We start from the raw sequence: 14696 nt of genomic DNA on the forward strand, positions 1-14696 counted from the left end.
CAAATTAACTATATTAATGCTTGTCTCAATTCTATTATCTCTGTTCTATTCTATTACTAATAGCAACTCACATTACTTTTACATTTTTAATTTGTGGTAATATATTATTGTAATATTTGTTCATGACTCTCTATTAACTCTTTCCCCGCCATTGTCAGGATTCCATCACCTTCTCCTTCCACTCATTCCCTCACTCCGCCCACTCAGTCATTCACACGCTCATAGTCACCTGATTACTAATCACCATCACCTGGACCTCATCATCAGTTCACCCATATATATCTGCTACGAACACTGGCTGCGTTCCAAACCGCATACTCAATGAGTAGGTACTTAATTTCAATAAGTACTTACTTAACGAGAGCTAAAAGAGTAGGTACTTTATAGCCAGATCTCGTTGAGTATGAATGCGAACCGGACATCTGCCATGTTGACGTTATCATGTGACCTACGACGCGTTATCACACGCGCAACAACTTAAAAGATTTGAACGACACGTTTAATTCATCTATCTGTACAATATCTTGATATTGATTAAACTTGCTCATTTTGTGGTCTTTTTGAAGAAACTGCTGCCCATTTATTTTGTGAATACATTTAGGGTTGATTTAAGTTCTTATATTTAACCCTACTAATGTGACCCACCGTTTTATTCTTAACGATATTATTTATTTTTATTACGAAATCCCAAAATTGTCATCTCTTGAATATGTTGTTAATTTTTTTTTTTTTACCCAAACATTTTCATCCACAAGCAAAAGTAGCTAACTGCTTTATTTTTTCCTCTTTTTCTTGTTGAATTTAACTGTCGTTTCATCCCTCAGGCCTATAAATAACAAAAAATGTGTTTTTTAAATGTATTATAATGAATTATTTAAGAAAATATATATTAAGATATTCAGCCTTGTAGGTTCTTTTTTCCTGTGTAAAAAATCTCATATTATGTATGCAAACCCATAATATATATATATATATATTATGGGTTTGCATACATGAGATTTTTTACAGATCTCATAATATCAGTAACTCGACAGCCCTACCTAGAACGGGTTTCCTCAGCGTTTGTAATGTCTGCACAAAGGGCAGCTTTTCGAAGATTCGCCTTTGGAGGAAAACTGTTGATTTTACACTTGAAAAATTTAAGTATCATTAATATTAAAAATTAATATTACCTCAGAATGAATTGCATTGCTATCCCACCCCAAAACATACAATAACAACAACGATAAATGCTGACCAATACTTAATTATATTACTTTTTACTGAAAATGATATAATTCAATAAAACAAACAAAATGTAATGTATGTCATATGACATAGCTCTGCATGATTGAATACACTCTAGATGTGTATATAGTGAACATATCAACATTTTCTTTCAAACAATTAAATAAAACATTAATTAAATAATTATATTTTATTTACTGACAACATATGAGAAATATTAATAAATTAGTAAAAGAATGAATGAAAGTCACCATCACACAATAAACAAATGCATAAGTCAACATATGAAACAAAGCTTTATTCAAACTACAATCATGTATGTATGTATGGCTACAGGCGCTGAACCCCACATCCTTCTGCCATCTCAACACAGCGGTTCCCATTCTGCAGCTTTATTCTGATGAATCAGCTGACCGCCAGAGGTGAGCCGTTCCCTCGTGCCGGAGGTTGTTGCGTGATGTGTTGTCACTGTTGTGCTTCACAATCTGAGGCAATAAGAGCAGGTGGAGTGATGGAGGGTCTCGTAAGGGCAGGTGGAGTGATGGAGGGTCTCGTAAGGGCTGGTGGAGTGATGGAGGGTCTCATCCATGGCATCATCTCCAGGATTCAGCTCTGGGCTCCTCAGTGCTCACACCAGCCTGCTAACATTTCAGATCCTACAAAATGCACAAACATAACACAAAAGCAGTAATTTTAAACGCACAATGTCATTTGATTTCAGTATTATTTAGAAGACAGAAACGCTTTTTTTCCACAAACGCCGCCATCATCTTCCCTTGCAGGTCCTGCTCCACCACAAAAGATCTGCAGCAAATGCACAGAAATCAAGAATCAGAAAGGTGCTGTAATAGCTCTGTTTGAAATTACAATAATTAAAATAAACTACAACTTAAGATTTAAATAGTTGTTATTCATTTCTGTAGTATACTCACTCAAAGCCTTCATGAGCCACTCTCCACTGGATAAACACACATCTGTTCATCTGTCCCTGTAACATCCAGACAAGATTCACATTACCTCTGTGATTTATGAACTCAACACTACATTTACATGTTGAGGTTGTTTTAACTTTTTATCCAACATAAATGTTCCTCAATTTATCAACTACAAAAAAAAAATAATAAAAAAAATAATAAAATAGATAACTTATGTTTAACGTTAGTTACTTCATAGATTCTACATAATAGCACACATTCATCACTCAGATGTCTATTTCATGTTGTGATATTTCAAGATTTTCCTGTCAGAAGTAAATAGACATTTAAAATAATCGTCTTTAAGATGTATATGGTTTATGTAAATCCACTTTAGAGACGTAACTTACGTGTCCTTACTGGAGCTCGCCTGTTAGCTAACGTTATACATAATAAAACGTGTTTTTACAGCAAAATCACAACTATACTATACTGTGTAACGTCTTTACACCTTCAACAATTCAACAGTTTACTCTACAGTAGTTCAACACATGCAATTTTAACACAAGGAACCGTGTTTACTCACATTTGAAAGCACCCGCGTCGCCGATCTCTGCGATGTTTAATAATGACGTATCCTCTCGCGTGGCCTCCCGGGATAGAAGAGTATCCATCGGTCGAGCACTCAAAAATCTGGCCGAAAGCAGTAAGCCATCCGGGAACTTCTCGCCTACTCTTTTATGAATACTGATGTTTCGAACGTACTGCTTCCTTCACGTACTGTTTTCGCCTACTATATAGTAGGAAAGTAGGCATATTCGAACGCACTTAAGTCCGAATCTCGCGATAATTAGTACGTCACCCAGGTAATTCTCGCCTACTCTTTTGGATTCGTACATACTTTTTCGCTCGCTTACTCTTTTTCCCATACTAAATAGTAGGGAAGTATGCGGTTTGGAACGCAGCCACTCAGTCATTGTCTGATCTCGTCATTACATGACACTCAGACTCTCTACACTACCTACTTGAATACTCACCGTCGATCCTGATCTTCATCAGCCTGTCTTCAGTCCTTCATCTGAGTTACTCATCATCTGCATCTGCAAGAGAGAGAGAGACTTGGTTATTCATTCAGTTAAGCTTCATCAGTTAATCTACTTCCTGTTTACTCACCTTCACGCTGTTAACGATCCATTCTGCTATTAAAATATCAAACTTACCATCTTGTCTGCTTCGTTTGTGCAAACCTGACAGCCATTGATGTAAATCTCCAGCTTTCCGTTGTAACACTTCAAATTAAAGACAAACTGAAACACAAAAAATAAGGGGAACCACATCCAAGTATATTTGCCAAACAACAGTTCAGAACAAATGCATACCAATTTTTTTTTTTAAATGAAAAATATAACCACACCAGAAATCAACAATAGGCCGACGCCACAATCACCAAACAACAGCTCCAAAGAGTCCTTCACTATCAATTTAGTCCATAAAATGTCCACACAGAAACTCAAACTGATAATATGGGAATATAGATAATGTGGGTGTAATGAATATAAGGAACCTGTAATCCCTGTAATCCAAAGATCAGTTCAAAGTCAGTTCAGTGGCGACCACAGTCTCGTCACAGCAAGTTGAAAAAAAGGGGAAAAAAATATAATCCACAAGGGAAGAAGAGACGAAGAAGAGTTGATGCTGGTGTGAAGTCTGTGGTGAATGCATAGATTTCGGGTAGCACCAAACAAACACAGTTGATGAAATATACAGCCTACAATGACTCATTTCACATAAAAAGACACAGTTGCATCTGCTTCCATTTATTTCTGATTACAAGAATGCATAAAACAACTATATTCTACGATCTTTGTTCTTGTTCAGATGCTCAGGGCACTGTTTAGCCAGAAACAGGTAGATGGAGTAATATTCCTATGACAGAGAGATTCTGTAATTATTGTAATCTAACTATGAATACCTATGTGACTGAAGACGAGAAGCATTTCTTGTATGACTTTTCTTTGTATGTAGATTGTGTAAGAAATATTTGGGTGATGATCTCACATTAGTTGGTGATGTTTGTATTGATGTGTCACAGGTCTGTGAGTCGAAGCATGCATGGAGATTGACATCTCATGGAGATTCCATATCATGGAATGAAGAAAATACAAAGAAAAGCTTACTGGTGGAGAGGAGACCGTGATGAAGCCAATCAGTATATGTATATGTTCATGTCACACACACTGAAATAATACATGCATGCAGAGTTAGTTATGTACCATATTGTTACAGGACTAGAGAAGATGAACCCCATAACTGTAAGGGTATTTGATACCACCAAAGTTGTGCACAGATTTCTCGACATGTGCACCACAAGTGGAAGAAACTGTGGCACAGCTGATGTCATTTATAAAAAAATCAACGATGTCCTGATAGAGCGTAACATACCATGGAAAAATTGTGTCGGCCTGTCAGTTGACAATGCCCCAGTTAACACTGGAGCCAAAAATTCAATTGCAGCAAAAATGCTTAAGGAAAATCCCAGCATTTACATTCATGGATGCCCCTGCCATATAATCCATAACACTGCCAAACACGCTGGGAAGAGGTTTTTGGAAGTAAGTTTCAACATGTTTGCTTTCCATTAAATATCTGTTAAGCTAAGGTGAAGTAAATAATTTGCTATATGACATAATATATGTTTGCGCTCATATCATGTTCTGCAGATATCTGGATTTGACACTGAGGACCTTGTGGGTGACGTTGGATACTGGTTTAAGGGCAGCACAAACCGTAAAGGTTACTTGAAAGGTTTGTAATTCAATTAGCTCCAGTGTTATACACCCAAACTGAGGAAAAAATGGGTTAATTTTGTTTGTTTTTCTTACATATTTTACCAGAATTTTGTGCACTCCATGGCAGTGATTATATGGAAATGCTGCTGTACATATCTGTGAGGTGGCTGAGTTTGGAGATGTGCATCACCCCCATTCTGCAGCGGTATGGCCCACTCACCAGCTACTTCAAATCTTTAAGTACTGTAAGTCACACATTATATTGGCACTAGTTCAACATGGTTATGTGAGACACCCAATTCTAACAACCTGTCTATTTGCAGATGAGAAACAACCAAGGTTCAGAAGGCTGGTGGAGGCGTTTTCCAATCCCCTGACGCAAGTCTACCTCCTGTTCCTTCAGGTCACATTCCCAGTGTTCTCTACACTGAACCTCCTTCTCCAGAGAGAAAAGGCATCCATATTCCAGCTGTATGAAGAGGTAAATGGGAGGGCTGGGCTATTTTGGCTATTTTGATGTCTCCTTTCTTAAGTGCAACACCCCTGTGAAATATAGGTTGTGTTACTTTGACAATTAAGCTATCTAAAGCTATCTAATTTCAAAACAGCTGACATATTTTTTGATTCTGTGCACTACACGTGTCCCTTGATAAATTACTTGTACAGAGTGAAAAAATAACTTAATTATCTAAACTTAAATCTACTCATAGTCATTTAACTGAGTAGCAATTGCATTAATAATGCATTTGAATCTTTTTTGACATTACATTTTGCAGATGACGAAATTCATCAAGAAACTCTGTTCGAGGTTGATGACACCAGCAGCACTACGAGGAGGAGAAGTCCATGACATCTCCTTCAAGGACTCACTGCACCAACTGCCAGGTAATGCTTTGAAGTCACATAGGGAGATCACAACAAATACACCTTTTCTATGGATTGAGTGGTCTTTCTTATGATGGAATATGGATACAAATTTTTTTTTTAAGTATCCCAATAACAATATATTCACCCCTCTGCCATTTGGTAGAAGATATAAGAGCATCAGAAACAGCACTAGTAGATTCAAAGACAGCTTCTGTCCTCAAGCCATCAGAATGCTGAACTATACTCAACCATCTTCACTCTCCTAAATAGCACACTTGTCACTTTTTAGAATTAATCCTTCAACTTAAATTAATCCTTTTTTATTTTACCTTTTCTATTTATCTACTTTCTATTTAATTTATTTTTCTGTAAAGTTGAGATTGCTTTGAGCACAACAAATTTCATGACTGATAAATGTTATTTATGTGTATATGACAATAAACTTGAAACTTGTATAACCCAGAGATATCCTATAAGATGCCTGTATTTGACTAGCTTTCTTTATGTCTTCTGTCTCACTGATAGGAGAAAAACTCAAAGTGGTTTTCACCACCAGAGCTGCGCTCAACAGGCTCCTTGAGGCTGGAGAGGTCACATCACAGAAGGCTCAACAATTCCAGCAGGCAGCACTGGCCTTTTTGGTCGGAGCTGTGGAGTATGCCATGGATAAACTCCCGTTGAAAGATGCTCTCCTGAAGCATGCAAGATTTATTGATGTGCAGCTGAGAGCTGAGTGTGGGGTTGAAGATGCCCTATACTTTGTAGACAGGCAAGGGTTTTCACATACTGATTATATATATATTTAAGTTTAATGGTCATGATCACAAAATAAATCTGTCTCTCACTGTATTCTAATCAGTCTTGTACACATGTGCTCTTTTTAAGATTTCAGGAACTCCTTCCTTTTCATGACCCAAAGGAACAAGACCAAGTAAGTGAGGAATTTATGGAGTACCAACTCATGGACATTGCCTTGCCCCAGGACCCAACAGTCTTTGATGTTGAGGAGTTTTGGGGAAGAATGTCCACAACAAAGAACAAGGTAAGAAATATTTTGCACACAACATGACTTGCTCATTAGTAATTACGATGAAGGGAAAACATTTGAGAAATAGAGGCCCCTGGTTCCTTTTTTCAAAGGTGACTGGCTTGAACCAATTTGGGAGGCTATCAAAGATCGCAGCCGTGGTTTTAGTACTTCCACATTCTAATGCTGATGCCGAGAGGGCATTCTCGATGGTTGGTTTGAACAAAACCTCAACATGAAACAGCTTGTCGGGACATTGTCCTCAATCATGACCCTGAAAATGGCTGGGCTTGAACCGAACTGTTTCAAATGGGAGCCAACACCACAAATGATAAAGGAGTCCAAAAAGGCAACAAACACTTATGTCATGGATTTCTTTCCCTAAACCTAACTATCTGGGGCGTCTGCACTCGACACCCTACTGATCTTAATATCTGTGGCGTCTCCACTCGACACCAATACCTTAAACTCTCTCTGGCGGCTACACTCGACACCAATACCTTAACTCTCCGGCTCTTGCGTCTTCAGTCGACAAATGGCCGAGTTTCTAAATAACTTGTTTCCCTAAACTAGCTTCCTGCGCAGGAATAAATCGACAAACAGATCTGCAAATGTCCTTTAAATGCTTTAATCACGGCCAGGAGATCTTCCCGAGCAGTTCTCAGGGAATCTCTCCCAAGAAGCAGGGCCGGAGGATCTCAGACAAATTCCATTGAGAATCCCACCGAAAAACACATATACAACAGTTTTTATAGTATAGAGGTATGACATAAATGTCAGGCTGCATTACATAATATCCCCACTATTTGATTGGTTCTTCATATGCAAACCCCTCTGTTACTAGGTAAAGCAAACTCTGATCTTGTGATTACTTATCACAAGGTTTTGATGACTTAATTTGTTCTATCACAAGATACTAACAGACTAGTCTAGTTTCATTTCCCAAATGTGTTATTTATACACAGGACAGAATGTTTTAGTACATTGTGTTTCAAAGTGTTATCATGTTAGGCCTGAAAAGAGAAGTAAGGTTAGATGTTAGAGACATGGTTAGTTTAATATACAGTTTACTATTTTATCTATTAAAAATCCACCACACTTACAATAAACAACACCAGTCAAAATCTCTCTCTCTCTAGCCCCTTTCACACAGAGATTCCGGAAAATACACGGATAAAGTGACCCGGGATTTGACCCGGGTTCGTTTGATTTTGGTTCATTCACACTGCCAGTGATTTTCCGGAATCAGAGAGTGCGTTCACACACAACCCGTAAAAATCCCGTAAAGACACGTGACAGAAGTGACATGTAATGTCTCAGCAGCGTCTTAAGTTTGCTTATGAGCTGCGATTTCTCTCTTGAGAAACTACACTTGTGCATTTTTTGCTCTGATTCGATCATAAACTTGCGCATTTACTTACCGTTTCACAGCTGGCGAACGATCCCGGCTTCAGCGTCATCACTACGACACGGCATTATTACGGCTTTTGTTCACACAGCGCGCGTTCCGGGACTGAACACGGCAATGTTACTAGGTCTCCAACCCGGCATCGATGCCGGCATCATTCCCGGGTCGTGTTTGCGTTCACACAGAAGGCGTTTCTGGCAATTTCCCGGCAATTTGCCGGGATCATCGCGCTGTGTGAAAGGGGCTTCTCTCTCTCTCTCTCTCACACACACACACACACACACACACACACACACAAAAATCACTCTTGCCTCAAAGTCACTCTTGCCTGTCTTCAAAACTTGAGAGCCCTGTTGACATTTTAAAAGACTTTTTAAAGCAAATAAGTGACTCTAAAAAATCTAACACCCAGCAATGTGTAATTTCTTTGCATCTCCTTTCGAATACAACATTCAAATTACTAGACAAAAAATTATATCCTAAGAAGAGTGGATAGACCATAGACCTCCATTCATTCTGCACTCGTCCTGTGAGCGCCCTCATGTGGAGCCAGAGTGGAACTGCAACCAGTTCAGAAGCCGGAAGTTCACTGAGAGTGGAAGTTCTCCCCGTATTAGACATTTTCTGGTGTCGGCTTGCAACGCCATGAGATAGGTCTGACTGCAGAACCGCAGAACCATACGCCATAGCAGTGTGAGGACGACAGCACCAGCCTAACAGTCTGGTGCCGGAAGTGGCCGCGGCAAGGCATTGCACTACTTCCATGTTTTGGAACGTTTTAAAGTTTAAAACAACATTATAATAAAGACTTTGTTTTTTAAACGATTTAATTGAAAATATATAATTAAGATTGATTAACAATATTATAAATTGACCAAAGCTTAAAAATAAATAAAATAATAAAAATAAAATGAAAACTAAGCTTGAGAGTTTGAACATTTTATTTAATTGAAAATAATTTTAAATAGTCAACCAACATAGACCATACACAATAATATGATGGACTGAAAACACACAAAAAAATATTGATTTAAATAAAATGAGTTTTTCCTCTGAAATATAAAAAATAAATCACACACTAGCTGTTTTCTAATTAAATAAAAATACAAAATCAAACTAAAATCAAATATATAAAACAAAATCAAACCAAAGAAAATAAATCTTATAAAAGTTATACAGGCACATATTTACAATAATTCAAACTTATCCCTGTTGTGGGTTTAAATGTTTAATGGGATGCATTCATAGATATGAAATTATAACAAAATACAAAATACAAATACACAAATATATAATTCTTTGTGTTTTGTTAGCTCAAGTTTCAGTGTGCATTGTTTTTGCAACCTTTAGACGTAAATGAAGTTAAATTAATATTTTATGGCTAAATCATGTAGAAAACCATCTAATTCCAAAGGGACTACTATTAAATATGTGTACCTTGAAATGCAATGCAAGTCGCTTTGGATAAAAGTGTATGCCAAATGCATAAATGTAAAATAATATCTATTTGCCACTGCAGAACTTCTTTTTACCTCTTTCTCTTCTTCTTTTCCTTGTTTTCCGTGTGCTCCGCCATAGTTAAACCTTTTACTGTCTATCTTTAACTGTCTTTTACTGTCTAAACCTTTTACTGTCTATCTTTTACTGTCTAAACCTTTTACTGTCCTTTTACTGTCTAAACATGAACTCCGTACTCTTCCGGCATCAGAGTGTTAGGCTGGCACGGTCGTCCTCACACTGTTATGACGTATGGTTCTGCGGTTCTGCAGTTGGTTATTATTGAACACCATGTGACATCAGCTGATACTGCGGCTCTGAGCTTCTCTGATGCTGATAGTGATGTTGGGATGTTTTCTCTTTCTGTAGATGATGTTTTGTCCCAGGGCTCGATATGCCTGGATGACATGGTTCAGGGGGACACTATCGCTCGACTGCACTGTCTCTATGTCGTGTTCAGAACACCTCACAGTTTCACATGAGAAAAGAGCAGATATATTAGACACTTTACACACATATTCTCACATTACTTACAATCTCATGTGATAATAGTAGATGTAGATAAACTATTTTTCTTGAGCTAGCATGAAAACTATATCCAGCGATTAAAAAAAGACTTCTACACAAATGTGTGTGTTTTTCATCTGCAGATCTTTCCAGTAAAGAAGAGCAGAAAAGGGCTCCGCTAATATTTTCTCCAGGATCTGATCAGCTTTGACACTAGATGATGAATCCATCACCATCTGAGACCGATATGAGCTCAAACCTGCTGTGTCAAATCTAAAGGAAAGATTTTCTTTACACTTTTGATGTTTGAAATGACAAACCTTTGAATGGTTGTTGATGGTTTTGGCAAGTGCTGTTAATTTACTGTTAACAGGTACAAGTGACAAACACAATAATGTAGTGTAGTGTAATATATATATAATATTGCCATGAGTTCTCATCTGGAAACATAAATCCATCATTATAAATGAAAAGCGCTCTAGGATAGATATCTGTCATTCTCTGCTACGAGTCTGGATTACTGTTTTCTGTCCAACACATTTCTGACATTAGGAGTTACTATGTCGCTTTTTTCCAAGTAATTGCACAGGTTTCAACACAAAGTGTGCAGCGCAATTGGAATTATCATTGTTATACAAAGTGAGAAAAAAATGAATGTGATGTTTTCAATATTGCGCTGAACGGTTGCTGTGGTTACCAGTGCGTTATCTCGCGCACAGCGCATGCGCGCCACTCTACCGCTTGTAGCGTTTATACGCCCACGTATAAATATTATTAATTATTGTTCATAACGGAATATGACCAATAATTAATATTTTAATTATTTTTTATTATTTTCAGAATTTACTGTAGCAGAATCAATAGTATGATCATTTTATCAGTTCATCCAATGAACAGAAAGCATAAACAAGTATTAACTCTAGGAAATATAATATCTTCCTGGCCAAGAAAGAATTAATCCCCAGCTAACAATAAATTACGAAGTAAATTAAGGGTAAAAGCATAGGTAACTTAAATCGAAGTTCAAGACAATAAATCTGATAAGCACACACGAGTAATCTCTTTTAAATACAAACAATACTTTATTGATTATATAGGCTACTAACACATAAAGCTAATATCTAACACAAACACACGCACACACACACACACATACACATTCATACGCGTTGCAGAAAGGGATAGAGTGAGGAAAGAGTGGGTTTAAGAGTGAAAGGATGAAATCTCACAATTCCATATGCACTTAGACATGACCTGAAAGAACCATCAATCATTAATTTAACCCTTCTATCGTTTCTTAAGACTGGTTATTACCCTTATCAAAACACCAGTTTCAGCTTAAAAGTCTGGAGGTAGTCGTCGGCTGGCCTCCTCGTGCTTGGATAAATGTCTGTGGCGCGTTCCAGTCACGTGGTGTGCTGGAGCTGCTGAATGAAAAGTCTTTGAAGTTGAAAGTGTTCGTTGCAGCCGTAAATCGTTGACCGAAGCTCTGCCGCAAAACTTAACTTAAAACCGAGACTTTCAATCGGAAAGGGAAAATAACACAAAGAAAGAAATTAAATGAGATATGGAGAGTAGTTAGATGACTGGAAATGAATCTAACCCATCTGATCTTAATTTGGGTTGGTCTGCTCTTCAGTTACATGCTACTAGTCTTGCTTTAGATCTTCATCTTTTTCTGCCCATCTTTGTTCTGCCTTTGTTGAGAGTTCTTCTTCAGAGCGAGAACCGAGAGAGAGCACAGAGAGAGAGCTTCGAGAGCAGCGAGAGAGAGCACCGAGAGAGAGAGCTTTGTTTTTGGGTCTAAGGTTTTAAACTAAAATTTTGTCCAACCTCCAGGATGAGTTCTGGCCAATTAGACACTGGCTGAATTTAGGAGGTGACGTTCTTTTCAGTTCTGATCGTAAATCATGCTTATCTGTGCTCTCCTTACTAACAGAGAGAACAGAGGCCACAGTTTAGACATCATTACCATTATAAGAATACGAACATTTTACACAGATTTCAATCAAGTCATCTTTTGAATCATGAGCATACGATCATATTGACATGAAACACAACACACTTTCTTTCAAACATCTAACAGTTATAACAATTACATGAATTATATGGGATCTAAGCACATTAGACACACATTTATTGTAGAAACAAAATCGAATCATTGTAGTTGCATGATGTTTGATTTATAAGTCCGTTGAAAATTGTTCTTGAATGATTTTATGTATAGTTATTGATAAGAATCAGTTCTCTGGTGAAGAGACAGAACTCTGTTTGTTCAGAGGTCTTAAGGAGGAGGTGTTCAGGAATGTTGTCGGGGGTTTCAGTAACATCTGCTGGTGTCGATTCTCCTTTTAAAAACCTTAAATTGACAAGCTTTTCCGTTAGTTGGGTCATTAGAAGGGTCTTTTGCAGACTCTGTGGCGCCAGGATGGGTGACTTATGGCTCTGGCCTTGGTGATTTGACTCTGGAATGTGCGGACACTGTCTTTATCTTAACCAGTCCGTAGTTGGCCACAAAGCTAGCCATTGACCAGTTATGTGTTAGTGCTGGGGGGGAGGCTCTTTTAAATAGCCTGAATGATGACGATCATGAGACGTTCTGAACAAATCTTCTCTTTTGGTTCGGCCGGAAGTAGAGAGTTCGAATTAATTTTCTGGAAGAAAATTAGTCTGTGGTTGGTTTCTCCTCATTTTCGTTACACGCTTTTTCCGTTATAGTGAAATAACAAAAAGTATAAACAAATCTGTTTCGACTATATATCTGCTGACATACAGCGCTTTTTTTCTTTAAAGAGTTATACAAATGCCAAACGTCGGTTTAGTAAAGTTGATCGAACATATCAGTGGCGTGCACAGACCTCCTCAGGGGCGGATGTTGTTTTTTACATTTATTTATTTACATTTACATTTAGTCATTTAGCAGACGCTTTTGTCCAAAGCGACTTACAAATTAGGACTACATTAAGCGAGTCATCGTGAAGAGGCAAAAAGAGCGCAAGAAGTGCTCAAAATACGAAGTTCAGGTATTGATCAGAGTAGCATAAGCCAGAGAAGAGAGGGAAAAGGAAAATGACTGGTGGGGGGGTTGGTGGTGCAGGGATAGAGAGTTGTAGACTGAAAGTAATGAGGAAATGATCTGAAACATGGAGAGGTCTCACCAGAATGTTGTCTGTGATGCAGTTGCGTGTGTAAACCAGGTCCAGTTGGTTGCCTGATTTGTGAGTACCTGTGGTGATGAGCCGTTTGAGATCGCAAGAGGCTAGGAGAGAGATGAAGTCTGCCGCATACGGCTACGTCTGTTGCATATTTATTTAATAAATCACCTGTATTTAAAGCAGTACCCGTCTGTCTGTTGTGTTTTTAAATATTTTAATGACTTCTTCACAATTAATTGGAGCTTGCTCGATGGAGAGCAGCAGTCGGTCAGAGAGCCTCTCTTCATTACCAATGAAGAGACGTTGATACAATTAGAATGCATTACACATCAAACAAATATAGGGAAATGATGATAACATGCAGGGGCGGACTGGCCATCTGGAATACCGGGACTTTTCCCGGTGGGCCGCTGGCCAATGTGGGCCGGCCCACCCGGTACACAAATATATATATATATATATAAAAAAATGACGGAAATCATTACATTTCTTTTCTACGCAAATGGATGAGTGAGTCGATCGCGCGGACGCGGCCGACAAGTGCTTTGTGAGTGTATTGCCCTCCCTCCCTGTTTAGTTTGGTCTACTCCATTGCGTATCTTGAAACACGCCCCCTTTCACGTCCTGGAACACACCAAGCCGACGCCGATGAACTAGCGCTGATGAAAGCCGACTGTGTGTGTTGTCGCCTTGCGTCGCCTGTGTCGCGGGAAAAAAGCTCCACTTGAACACACCGAGAGAAATGAAAGCTTTAGCATAAGTTCTGCTGGGAAGACTCAATTATTACGTCACTTATTGCTTCACTTCTATCCAATCATATTATTATGCTTATCGTATAAAAGCACGGTACTTACACATGTTTGAGTTCGCAGATACTGAAGCGACGATTACCCCCATCCTCCCCACCACCACCAGGATGGTCCCGTCCATACCTCCCAGGAGGGGGGTCGGCTGCGCCCCTGCCTTCATCTTTAGGCAGGAATTGCAGATCCGATACTCTCGGACTATGCACTACGGACGGGGCCTACGCCAAATGACTTTGTAGATTATCAGCTTGCTGAGCTGTCAATAAATGTATGGTTTATTGAAATAACTCTCCCGAGTCTTTCTGGTAGAACTACAGCCGACTGTCAGCTAGAATGTGCGTTCTTCGCCTGCGTGTAAATGAGACAACTGTCTATTTCTGCAGATATATTCATCATTCAAAAAGAGAAACCGACGCTGCAGGCTACAGATACACAAACAACCGTAAACAAAGCAGTGCGAATATCAATCCTGCTAAATACTTCCACTAAATTCCACTCC

The sequence above is a fragment of the Rutilus rutilus genome, assembly GCF_951802725.1.
Source record: "Rutilus rutilus genome assembly, chromosome: 11".
Classification (NCBI taxonomy): domain Eukaryota; kingdom Metazoa; phylum Chordata; class Actinopteri; order Cypriniformes; family Leuciscidae; genus Rutilus; species Rutilus rutilus.